Source organism: Mobula hypostoma, chromosome 10, assembly GCF_963921235.1.
Source record: "Mobula hypostoma chromosome 10, sMobHyp1.1, whole genome shotgun sequence".
Taxonomy (NCBI): Eukaryota; Metazoa; Chordata; class Chondrichthyes; order Myliobatiformes; family Myliobatidae; genus Mobula; species Mobula hypostoma.
The window spans coordinates 56,560,279-56,574,514 of NC_086106.1; the positions used below are offsets into that span (position 1 = coordinate 56,560,279).

Here is a 14,236-nt window from a genome sequence, read left to right on the forward strand (position 1 = left end):
TGTGTCTTGTATTTGGGTCCACTCCTTCAACGCCTACCTTCTGACAGGTAGGATAGAATTGTATAAACCCAGGGTTGTTTTCTCTGGAGTGTTGAAGCCTGGGGGTGCTGGTGGACGTAGTGGTGGTGGTTGGAGAGATGTAGGATACGGTATGTGTTGGAAGTATAGAAAATTATGAGAGACGTGGCAGGAGTTCTTTTCTCAGAAAAAAATACTTGAGGGCATAGATGAAGTGAGAGGGCATGTTTAAAGATAATGTTTTTACTCAGAGACTGGTAGTGCCTGGAGCTTTCTGCCACGGATGGTGGTGGAAGCAGACACAACAGGAGCATGTAAGAGACATTCAGACAGACACGTGAACATGCAGGGAATGCAGAGATATGTATATTGTGCAGGTCGATGGGATGAGTTTATTTTGTCATCATGGTCAGCAGGAACAATATGAGCCAAGGACCCTGTTTCTATGCTGTACTGTTCCATACACTGGTTTCTTGCATTATTCCTCAGTGATTAAAAGTGATTTGCTGAGCATCCTTAAATAATCGCAATAGGCAAATAACCATCAGTCATTCTTTTCACTTTCTTCAAGGAGATAACCTACACGAATACAAAGAGGACACTCGAGTCCCCAATCACTGTGCACATTTGGTGCTGGGATTACTGGATTGTTGCACAGGACAGGCTGTGATAAACAGGCATCAGAAATGGAAGGCACAAGCTCCAGGTAGGTCAGAACATACCACACTGTGTGTCTCTTCAATGAACCCTACCTCAGCAACTCCTGCCAGTGCACTGCACACTGAGTGCTCAGCATTCTCATTGGTGCATGGGATCTGCTTTGTTGATCAGCTGCCATCCTGATAAATCTGATCCCATTGTGGGGTTGGATCTGGAATTCCTGAGTGTAGACCCGTGACCATGTTGAGCAATGATATCAGTGTATGATGGAGGGGAAGCTGTAGGTGATGGTGTTCCCTTGCATCAAACTCCTTGTCATAGAACGCAGAAAGTCTCAACATGGGAACAGGCCCTTCAGCTCATGATGTTATGCCACACCATTTAAGCTAACGATGCCTCAAAGCAATACTTTTGCCTGGAAATAAGAGAAATTCTGCAGATGCTGGAAATCCGAACAACACACACAAACTGCTGGAGGAACTCTGCAGGCCAGGCAGCATCTATGGAAAAAAAGTACAGTTGACATTTCGGGCCGAGACCCTTCAGCAGGACTGGAGAAAGAAAGCTGAGGTGTAGGTTTGAAATGTTGGGGGAGGGGAGAGAGAAACACTAGCTTATAGGTGAAACTTGGAGTGGGAGGGATGAAGTAAAGATCTGGAGGTTGTTTGGTAAAAGAGACAGAAGACAATGGAAGAAAGGAAAAATGGGGGGAGGAACACCAGAGGGAGGTGATGGGTGGACAAGGAGATAAGGTAAGGGAGGGAAAAGGGAATGGGAAGTATGGTGGGGGTGGGTGGGAGGCATTACTGGAAGTTTGAGAAGTCAATGTTAATGCCATCAGGTTGGAGGCTGTGCAAAGTGAATATAGGTGTTGTTCTTCCAACCTAAGTGTGGTCTTACCACAACAGTGGAGGAGGCCATGGATGGACATATGGGAATGGGAAGTTCCACCATGCCCTCAAATTCACCTGGTCTATTTCCGACATCTCTGTTCCCTTTCTCGATCTCACTGTCTCTAACTCCAGAGACATCTTATCCACCAATGTCTATTACAAACCCACAGACTCCCACAGCTACCTGGACTATGCATCGTCCCACCCGGCTACTTGTAAAAGCACCATGCCATACTCTCAATTCATCTGTCCCTGCCACATTCACTCTCTGGATGAGGTTTTTCATTTAGAATGAAGGAGATGTTCTCCTTTTTCAAAGAAAGGGACTTCCTTTCCTCCACCAGCAACGCTGCCCTCAACCGCATCTCTTCCATTTCATGCACGTCTGCTCTTAACCCATCCTCCCGCCACCCTAGCAGGGATAGGGTTCCTCTTGTCTTCACCTACCACCCCACCAGCCTCCGCGTCCAACACAATTCTCTGAAACTTTGGGTGCCTCCAGTGGAATCCCACCACCAAGCATGTCCCCCCTCCCCTACCCCACTTTCTGCTTTCCACAGGAACCTCTCCCTACATGACTCCCTTGTCCATTCATTCTGTCCCCACGGATCTTCCTCCTGGAACTTATCCTTGCAAGCGGAACAAGTGCTTCACTTGCCCCAATATCTCCTCCCTCACTACCATTCAGGGCCCTAAACAGTTCTTCCAGGTGAGGTAACACTACACCTGTGAGTCTGTTGGAGTCATATACTGTGTTGGTACTCTCGGTGTGGCCTCCTGTATATCGATGAGATTCGACGTAGACTGGGAGCCTGCTTCTCTGAGCATCTACACTTCAGCTGCCAGAAAAAGCAGGATCTCGGAGTGTCCACCCATTTTAATTCCACTTCCCATTCCCATTCCCATATGTCAATCCATGGCCTCTTCCACTGTTGTGATCAGGCCACGCTTAGTTTGGAGGAACAACACCTTAATTCCATTTGGGTAGCCTCCAACCTGATGTAATGAACGTCGATTTCTCAAACTTCCAGTAATGCCTTCCACCCTCTCACCCCATTTCCCATCCCCTTTCCCTCCCTCACCTTATCTCCTTGCCTGCCCATCACCTCCCTCTGGTGCTCCTCCCCTCCTTTTTCTTTCTTCCATGACCTTCTGTCTCTTTCACTAAACAACTTCCCAACTATTTACTTCATCCCTCCCCTTCCAAGTTTCACTCTGCCTGATATATAGTCCATATCTCTCTATTCTCTGCAATTACACGATTATCAAAAATATCATAATCACTTCCATCATATCCATTGCCACCACCATCTCTTTCGCCTTAATATTCTTCAACAGATCCAACATCACGTTTTCTTTTATCTGAAAATGCCCCAGCATATTAACATGCTCCACACTGCTCACACTGTTCCCCATGACTTTCCCATGGTTGAATATTTACAATATGTTCTCATTTACGAGACACTAGAGAGACTGTAGATGCAATAGATCAGGATCAATACACAAAATCCTGTAGGAGCTCAGTAGATCAGGCACAGATATTGTATGATCTGTTAAGTTCCCCCAGCATTTTCTCTGGTACTCATTTAGGATTTCTCTGCATCATCCACCTTCAAGCATACTGTATCTCTAATCATCTGTCTTTGACTAGTCCTACATTATCCCTAGTTATTCTCTTCCACTTGATATATGTACAGAATTCCTTGGAATTCCCTTTGATCTAACATGCCAAGGACTTTTTATGGCCCTTCCTGGCTCACCTAATTCCCTGTTTGATTTCTTCTCTCGCTCAAGGACTCTGTTTGATTATTTTATCTTCATAAACTGTACATATGCTTCCTTGTTCTTCTTGACCATTTTCAAATGCTCCTCTATCTTGCCACCCTTGTCCTTTCAACTTGCTAGATCATCTCAATTCCATACTCTGTGAAGTTCGCCTTTAAACACCCGACACAGAAGTGATTTGCCCAGCAACAACTGTTCCTGATTAATTGTACCTAGTTCTTACTTAAAACACTGAGAATATTCCGCCCCCGCCATTTAATGCTTCCTGCAACATCTATACTTAGGGATATCAGAATTTAAGGTATTGTAACTACTGATTCCTAATATTTCCACCGACTGAATGGTCAAGCAGCTGACCGGTCACATTTTCGAATATCAAATCTAGTATGGATCCTGTTCTAACTGGACAATCCACATATTGCTTTAAGAAACTGGCTTTGATGCACCTAACAATTCTGCTCTGTCTAACACTCTCACACAAAGAAGGTCCATTTTGGCGAAGTGGCAGTTATGCAATAAAACAACCCTGTTGTTTTTGCAAATTTTCCTGATCTGTCTGCATTTCTTTCCTCAATATCTTGGTTGCTACTGGGGGGGGGGAGGGGTCCATAACGTAATCCACTCAGAGTAATTGCACCTTGAGTTTTCTCCTTATGGGCTCAGTGGCTCAGTGGATAAGCCGCCCATTATCCACTCCCTCAGAGCAGCTGTGATGTTGTCCCTGATCAGTAGTGCCCTGTTTTATTAGTGGAGATCAGGGGGTTGTGAGTTGTTGTCAGAGTAGCCAAGAAGAAACAGTGTTGGGGATGTGTATGTGGCACACAGTGATAAGTCTGTGTGGTATTGGTGTCAAGAGTAGGTGGTTAGACTCTCTGTTTGGAGATGGTCACAGCCTGGTACATGTTACTAGTCTTTGTTTATCCTATATATGAACATTTTACAGCTTTTTCATCTTTTCAAATTACTTGTACTTTTTTATTTTTCTTTATGACACCCAGACTCATCTCTGTTGCCACCCTCCACCCCCCCCACTGAGCATTCCCACCTTTCCCATGCACCTGCTTATTTCCATCCAACAAATTCTTTCTCACATATACATCACGTTCCCAACTTTCCCACCCCCACCTGCATGACAAACAATTTACAGGGGAACATTAACCTAAGAATTAACACAGTGTGGCAGGATCACCCGTGGGAAATTGACTTGGTCACGGGAGATCATGCAGACTCCACAGAGACAGCACCAGAGACCAGGAGTGAAGCCAGGTCACTGGTGGTGTCAGTCTGTTGCACCACTTGCAGTACAGTGGCACTGACACCGCATCCCCCCCCCCACCCGCCCCCCGTGTCACTTAGTTATAGCAGGCATGAATTTGTTTAGTTTTCATTATGAAATGAATCGAATAATTATCAGCAAACCTCTGACATCTGACCTTGTAGAGAAAGGAAGGTTAGTTATGATGGAGTTGATATTGGTTGAACTGGCAGCTATCACGTAAGGACTTCTGCACTGATATCATGAGGTTGTATGGATAGATTTCCAATACTCATAGTTCTAGAGAGCCAGGTTGCAGCCTGACCTATGGTGTTATCCACATGAAATTTACAAGCATCCTTTATGGTCCTGTAGGTTTGCCTGCATGTTGCAATTATCACCCCATTCCAAAGACGTGCTGACTTTTGGGTTAATTGTTCACCGTACTGTGTCCCATATAAGATGGTTGACAACCAACCAGGGATCTGTAGAAGTTTCGCTGTTTAGAAATTCTAATGGAACCTTTTTCCATTCAGACAACTGGGCACTCAGTCTGAGAATGCCAAATTTTTCACAATGGAACAGCTCAACAAACTGAAATCCTACTCTGAAGAAGGTGGAGTGGAAAATGTTACCATTCTGATACACAGAAGCTAGTGGAACTGGATAAAATAGAGCTTAACATTGCAGTGACAGGAGAAACAGGTTCAGGAAAATCCACCTTCATCAATGCCATGAGAAGACTTCGGAACAATGATGATGGAGCTGCTAAAGTTGATGTCATGGAAGCTACAATGGAGCCATCCAAATACCCACATCCCAGTCACTCCAACGTCCGCTACTGGGACCTGCCAGGGATCGGATCTACAAAATTTCCAGCTGGTGAATATCTCAAGAAAATGAAATTTGAAAGATATAACTTCATCATAATTTCAGCTTGTTGTTTCAAAGAAAATGATGCAAAACTTGCTAAAGAGATTAAAAGGCTTGGGAAAAATTTGTACTTGTCTGCACTGAGATTGATCAAGATTTTTATTCAATGAGAAAGGGAGAGGAAATAAAATTAATGAAGAAGAAAAGCTGGATGATATTCAGAGTAACTGTGTCAATTATTTGAGAGAAGCGGGGATTTTGATCCCGACTGTTCCTGATATCCAGTTTTGAACAGGATCGATATGATTTAAATCGGTTAAATAAAACACTTGAAGATGATCTGCAGTATATAAAGAAAAGTATCTTTGTCCTGGCCTATGCAAACTGAAGCGTGGATATTGTTCAGCAGAAAAGCAAGATGCTGCAGAAATGTGTCTGGATGTCGGCAACAATTTCAGGAGCTGTAGGAGCAGTTCCCATTCCTGGTCTCTCCCTGGCTTGTGACATCACCATTCTGATTCAGGAAATAATCTATTTCCATAAATGTCTTGGTCTGGATGAAGCTTTTCTTCAAAGACTGGCAAACATCACAGAAAAATCTATGGAACAGCCTAAGGCAGTAGTTAAAGCTCCCCTGCTGGGGAAAATAGATAAAGATATAATTAGAAGGATAGGTTGGGGTGCTGCAGCTCTTGCCGTTTCAACTGTGGAAGTTGTTCTTCAATTCATCCCTAACTTCGGTTCCATTTTTGGAGCAGGATCATCATTTCTCATGAGCTACAGAATACTGACCAATGCACTGAGGGACCTTACAGAGAGCGCAGAGAGGGTGGTGAAGGTTGTATATGGCATTGATGAACTGGTCAGCATCAACATCATCACAGTGAGCTGTGTTAAAAATATTCAATCGGCCTGTCACTGAACCCTGCAGAAATTCTACACGACAACTTTCCCCTTTGTTGCTTTCCTTCTGAAATATTTCATATCCATTTCTGAGGAACACTTGTGCCTGACTGAGGGAGAGCCAATCCATTAAGGACGTGAAACAGGTGGACATAAATGACATGTGATTCTAATTCAAAGAAGATCTGAGAAGTTTTTTCCAGGTATCTGAAGGATGCTCACCTGTCAATTAATAGCTCTGTGGAAGACTGTTTGGACATTATAAGGTCACAGCGTATGCAATATTGCTGTCTACAAACTAGTGGCTGAGTTTTCCCTTTGATATCTATAAAGATCTGATTGTGACATCATAAAGAGAGCAATGGAAAGGCATTGCAAGAAATTGCAGTATCAAATGAAATACAATTGAGTTGCAGTCGGGAGTGAAAGAGAGCTGGAACAAAATCTCAGTGTCTAAAGAGAAAGGAGCCTGACCAATCGGATTTTGTTACCGTTGTGGCAGGGGCTCACATACACCAGACCATTGCAGGTTTAAAGGTGAAACTTGCAGAAAATGCAACAAAGTAGGTCACAGAGCGTGTGCGGCAGACAAAAATAAATGGACTGCACAGGGAAGAGAAAAAGATAAAAAGTCAACATGCAGTTTCAAAAATGCTATTAATGAAGAATCTGATAATAATGAGAATGACACAGGACTGGGTAGACGAGATTTACGATGTGAAAGCTGACAAGAGACATGCAAAATCACTCACACCAGAAGTGATGGAAAATTAATTAACATGGAATTGGACGATGGCTTGGCTTTTTCAGTCGTTGCACAATATCAGTTTGAATGACATCTCTGCTGTACTCAACTGAAGCCTGCAGATATCCAACCAAGAACTTGTACTGGAGAAAAGATAACTCCTGTGGGAGTGACAATTATAATAGGGAGATACAACATCCAACAAGACTCATTGTGTTTGTATGGTAAAAACAAGAGGGCCAGCATTGTGGGGATGTGAGTGGCTGAGACAACTACAACTTGATTGAAGATATACCCACCACTTGCATTCCACATCCTCTACCACAGAGTCACAGAAAATGAATTAAGGAAGGTTATTGATGATACCACAGCAGGGTTCAAGGATAGCCTTGGAAAACTCAAACATATCAACAGTAAAGTAGCATTAAATGAAAAAGCCACACCCACATTTTACAAAGTCCACCTGGTTCCTTCTACCAACAGTGATAAAGTAGCCAGTGAGCTAGATCAGCTGGAGACTGAATAATTATTTTCCAAGGCTGAGTGGAGTTCATGGGCAACAGCAGTGTTCCCAGCAGCCAAGAAGAAGGAGTCTGTCAGGATCTGAGGTGATTTTAAGCTCACCACCAACTCAGTCCTGAAAATAGATCAATGCCCTTTGCCCAGGATAGAGGTATTTTTTCAAACTTTTCTGGAGGGAAGCTTTCAGCTGTGGGCTTAGCGGAGGCCAACCAACAGGTGGTGACATCAGACACTGTGCTCACATGTTATGATTCACCTCATCCAGTGAAGCTTGCCTGAAATGCCTTGCCTTAGGGTACAGGTGCAGTCAAATCAAATGTTGTAAGTGATGTACGTGAACGCTCCACAGCCTTTGTGTTACATTCCCCGACCGCTGCAGACAAAAACAATGCACAGTTTGACAGAGTTCTTGAATCTGGTTTGGGGTGTAAAATGGTACAACCATGACCTGTATGGGAGAGAGTTTACCATCGTTACCGATTATCAACCACTGGTGTCCATTTTCAATCCACAGAAGAACATTCCACTAACTTCAGCAGCACAAATGCAAAGATGGGCTTTGATTCTTGGAGGACACAATTACAAGATTGAATTCAGGAGGATGACAAATCATGGAAATGATGATGGATTGTCCCGTTTACACTTGGAAAAGGAACTACCTGAAAACAATTTACAAAATAGGACACTCCTCTTGATTAAGACAAAGCACATCTGTACTGCACCACACAGCTACAAATGGTTTAGTGGAGAGGTTTGCCCAGAGTCTGAAGACTGCACTGCGATCAATGTCAGCAGAACACACTGTTCTAACACTGAATCTGCTACCGAACATATGTGTCAGCTCACTAGTCATTCAACAGACAAGAAATCCAACTAAAAACATCACTAATTACTTCTTTTCTGAAGTAATCTGTGGTAAAGTTGCACCACCAACAATGAAGAGGCAAGCAAGGCAAAGCAAATTCGAGGGATGAACCATCATGGTACTTTACAGAATTTAGGTGATGTAGTGAGCCATTTGGAGAGGAGAAATTGAATCAGAGGTGTTTCAATGCCCGTACAACTGGCCCGGGTGTGAGGTTGGATCACTCTGGGTGTCGAGCCAATTTGGAGAAATCAAGAGTGACTTTGGGATGGGCAGCAAAATCTGGGCATGAAGTGAGTCACTAGACAGTGTGGTCTAGGCTCGGAGCCTTTCACTGCAGATTTGCCTGGGTCCCACTGCGAGGTATGAAATAGTGTTTGGATAATTTAAACACTGGCCCAGATATACTGGAAAGACAGGGTGTCGGGATTGGAGGCGAGAGCCGATATGACTCACTCTCCTGTGATGTTCATTCCTCTCCATGGTGCTAAGGCTATGAAGACTGCCCTGGTGTTGTGATCCATACCTACTCATTTAATGAACTGATACCGAGGCTTTGGGCCTACTCCGGGCTGCTCTGGGGTTTGGAGTGAAGGACTCATTTTGGTTCAGAATGCTGTTATTCTCTTCTATTGTTTGCATGATTTGTGTTTCTTTTTCCTGTCTCTGCACATCCGGTGTTTGACTTTATTTTGATTTTCTTAGGTTGGGTTCTTTTGGGTTTCCTGCTTTGTCATCTCCTGTAAGCAAACAAATATCGAGATTGCATGATTCATACATTCTTTGATAATAAATGTACTTTGAAACTTGAATCAGCAACTCACCAATTTCCTCTTTACATATCCTAATGCAACACACTCCACAACCATCAACTCACCAGCTATTTTGTGGATGTCTATATAGCAGTTGTACTCTATAGTAAACGGTACGTGTATGTGATTAGTATTGCAAATATATTGTTTGACTAAGTAATCTTTGTTCTATTTAATAATCAATTACGGGTTATATGTAGCAGTACGTGAATGTCATACGTCATCCATCCTGATAAAATAATAAAACAAGGAGTACACGTTTGTCCCAATTACCCCATGTTTTTCTTTTCATTAGTTTTATGATTTGGAGTTTCAAAACATAACAGTGTTGTTCCTCCAACCTGAGTGTGGCCTCATCATGGCACTAGAGGAGGCCATGGACAGAGATTTCGGAATGGGAATGGGAAGTTGAATTGAAATAGGTGATCACCGGTAAATCCCACCTTTAGTGAAAGACAGAGAGAAGGTCCTCAGTGAAGTGGTTCCCTGTCTTCATTAAGTTTCTCCGATGTACAAGAGGCCACACTGTGAGCACTGGTTAGAGCAGATGATGCTGACAGGCTCGCAGGTGAAGTGTTGTGTCACCTGGAAGGATGCTTCTCCCTGAAGGGTAATGAAACATATAAATCTACCGCACATTACAGGCCCTTCAGCCCACAATGTTGCGCCAACTATGGAGCCTACTCTAGAAGCTGCCTTGAATTTGCCGACCAAATAGTCCTCTATTTTGCTAAGCTCATGTACCTATTAAAGAGTCTCTTAAAAGACCCTTTTGTACCGGCATTTACCAGCTTCACTGGCAGTCCATTCCACACACCCACCACTGTTTATGATAAACTTACCTCTAACATCCTCCTTGTACCTATTTCCAAGCAGCTTAAAACTATGCCACCTCTTGTTAGTCATTTCAGCCCTGGGAAAACGTCTCTGGCTAGCCACACGATCAATGCCTCTCATCATCTTATACACCTCTATCAGGTCACCTCTCATCCTCCGTCACTCCTAGGAGAAAAGACCTATTCTCCTAAGGGATGTTCTCCAATCCAGGCAACATCCTTGTAAATCTCCTCTGCACTCTCTCTATAGTATCCACATCCTTCCTGTAATAAGGTGACCAGAACTGAACACAGTACTCCAAGTGGGGTCTACCTAAGGTCTTATATAGCTATAACGTTACCTAATGGATCTTGAACTCAATCCAGCAGCTGATGAAGGCCAACACACCATACGCCTTCCTAACAGCTCTGTCAACCTGTGCAGCAGCTTTGAGCATCCTATGGACACAGACCCCAAGATTTTGCTGCTTTTCCACACTGCCAAGAGTTTTACCATTAATACTACAATCTGCCATCATATTTGACCTACCAAAATGAACTACCTCTCACATCTGAGTTGAACGCCATCTGCCACTTCTCAGCCCAGTTCTGCATCCTGTCGATGTCATGCTGTAACCTCTAACAACCCTCCAGACTATCCACAATGCCCCAACTTTTGTATCATGAGCAAACTTACTAACCCACCCTTCTACTTCCTCACCCAGGTCCCAGAACAGATCCCTGTGGAACATCACAGGCCACTGTCCTCCATGCAGGATATGAACCATCCACAACCAGCCTTAGCCTTCTGTGGTCAAGCCATTTCTGGATCCCCAAAGCAAGGTCTCCTTGGTTTCCATGTTTCATTACTTTCTGAATGAGCCTCAAATGGGGAAACTTATCAAATGCCTTCCTGAGATCCATATACACAACATCCACTGCTCTGCCTTTGTCAATGAGGGAGGAGGTGTAGGGACAGGTTTAGAATGCACATGTGCAGGGATACCATTTGGCAGGGAGGTCAGTGGAGAAGAAAGAGTAGACAAGTGAATCTCACAGTGAGCATTTCCTATGAAAAGGAAGAGTGTGGGGTAGGGTGGGGTACAGTGGAATAGAAAGATGTGCTTAGTGGTAGTAACCTACTGGAAATGGTGAATGCTACAGAGAATGATGTGCTCGATACAGAGGCCTGTGTGGTGACAGGTAAGGACAAGGGGAACCTGTTATGGGATGAGATGAGGGCAGATGTTTGGGTAACAGAGGACATTGCTGGTGAAGGCCTCAATAATAGAAGGGAAACCAAATTCATTGAAAATACGGGGACATATCACTTGTTCTAGAATGGAAAGTCTCACACTGAGAACAGATGGACTGGAGACAGTGGACCTGAGAAGAGGGAATGGCATTTATACAGAGGATAGAGTGGAAAGACTGCAGTATAGTCTAAAGAGTAACTAGATCCATAAAATATATCAGTAGATTAACTGTCTTCAGAGAGAGAGATTGAGAAGGAGGAGAGAGGTGTCCAGGACTTACCACCTAAATCTGACAGCAGTATGGAACTTGGAGGCAAAGCTGATGAAACACATGAGCTCAGCATTGGTGGAGGAAGCAGCGCCAATGCAGTAATGAAACACAGAAAGAGTTAGGGAGGGTTACCAGTGTTGCCTTAAGGCTAACAAAAAGGCAGGCATATTTGGGGTCATTGCAGGTGCCCATGGGAACACTTTGGGATTGAGGCTAAGGCAGTAGTTAAAGCTCCCCTGCTGGGGAAAATAGATAAAGATATAATTAGAAGGATAGGATGTGGTGCAACAGCTCATGCTGTTTCAGCTGTGGAAGTTGGTCTTGACTTCATCCCTAACTTTGGTTCCATTTTTGGAGCAGGATCATCATTTCTCATGAGCTACAGAATACTGACCAATGCACTGAGGGACCTTACAGAGAGTGCAGAGATGGTGGGGAAGGTTGCTTATGGCATTGATGAACTGGTCAGCATCAACATCATCACAGTGAGCTGTGTTAAAAATATTCAATCGGCCTGTCACTGAACCCTGCAGAAATTCTACATGACAACTTTCCCCTTTGTTGCTTTCCTTCTGAAATATTTCTTATCCATTTCTGAGGAACACTTGTGCCTGACTGAGGGAGAGCCAATCCATTAAGGACGTGAAACAGGTGGACATAAATGACATGTGATTCTAATTCAAAGAAGATCTGAGAAGTTTTTTCCAGGTATCTGAAGGATGCTCACCTGTCAATTAATAGCTCTGTGGAAGACTGTTTGGACATTATAAGGTCACAGCGTATGCAATATTGCTGTCTACAAACTAGTGGCTGAGTTTTCCCTTTGATATCTATAAAGATCTGATTGTGACATCATAAAGAGAGCAATGGAAAGGCATTGCAAGAAATTGCAGTATCAAATGAAATACAATTGAGATGCAGTCGGGAGTGAAAGAGAGCTGGAATAAAATCTCAGTGTCTAAAGAGAAAGAAGCCTGACCAATCGGATTTTGTTACCGTTGTGGCAGGGGCTCACATACACCAGACCATTGTATGTTTAAAGGTGAAACTTGCAGAAAATGCAACAAAGTAGGTCACAGAGCGTGTGCGGCAGACAAAAATAAATGGACTGCACAGGGAAGAGAAAAAGATAAAAAGTCAACATGCAGTTTCAAAAATGCTATTAATGAAGAATCTGATAATAATGAGAATGACACAGGACTGGGTAGACGAGATTTACGATGTGAAAGCTGACAAGAGACATGCAAAATCACTCACACCAGAAGTGAACGGAAAATTAATTAACATGGAATTGGACGATGGCTTGGCTTTTTCAGTCGTTGCACAATATCAGTTTGAATGACATCTCTGCTGTACTCAACTGAAGCCTGCAGATATCCAACCAAGAACTTGTACTGGAGAAAAGATAACTCCTGTGGGAGTGACAATTATAATAGGGAGATACAACATCCAACAAGACTCATTGTGTTTGTATGGTAAAAACAAGAGGGCCAGCATTGTGGGGATGTGAGTGGCTGAGACAACTACAACTTGATTGAAGATATACCCACCACTTGCATTCCACATCCTCCACCACAGAGTCACAGAAAATGAATTAAGGAAGGTTATTGATGATACCACAGCAGGGTTCAAGGATAGCCTTGGAAAACTCAAACATATCAACAGTAAAGTAGCATTAAATGAAAAAGCCACACCCACATTTTACAAAGTCCACCTGGTTCCTTCTACCAACAGTGATAAAGTAGCCAGTGAGCTAGATCAGCTGGAGACTGAATAATTATTTTCCAAGGCTGAGTGGAGTTCATGGGCAACAGCAGTGTTCCCAGCAGCCAAGAAGAAGGAGTCTGTCAGGATCTGAGGTGATTTTAAGCTCACCACCAACTCAGTCCTGAAAATAGATCAATGCCCTTTGCCCAGGATAGATATTTTTTCAAACTTTTCTGGAGGGAAGCTTTCAGCTGTGGGCTTAGCGGAGGCCAACCAACAGGTGGTGACATCAGACACTGTGCTCACATGTTATGATTCACCTCATCCAGTGAAGCTTGCCTGAAATGCCTTGCCTTAGGGTACAGGTGCAGTCAAATCAAATGTTGTAAGTGATGTACGTGAACGCTCCACAGCCTTTGTGTTACATTCCCCGACCGCTGCAGACAAAAATAATGCACAGTTTGACAGAGTTCTTGAATCTGGTTTGGGGTGTAAAATGGTACAACCATGACCTGTATGGGAGAGAGTTTACCATCGTTACCGATTATCAACCACTGGTGTCCATTTTCAATCCACAGAAGAACATTCCACTAACTTCAGCAGCACAAATGCAAAGATGGGCTTTGATTCTTGGAGGACACAATTACAAGATTGAATTCAGGAGGATGACAAATCATGGAAATGATGATGGATTGTCCCGTTTACACTTGGAAAAGGAACTACTTGAAAACAATTTACAAAATAGGACACTCCTCTTGATTAAGACAAAGCACATCTGTACTGCACCACACAGCTACAAATGGTTTAGTGGAGAGGTTTGCCCAGAGTCTGAAGACTGCACTGCGATCAATGTCAG

The 14,236-nt window shown here is 43.5% G+C and overlaps 1 pseudogene; it reads left to right on the forward strand.

Annotated features, from left to right (window-relative positions):
• Positions 1–636: 636 nt before the first annotated feature.
• On the forward strand, positions 637–6,406 carry LOC134352542 (interferon-inducible GTPase 5-like; annotated as a pseudogene).
• Positions 6,407–14,236: the final 7,830 nt, after the last annotated feature.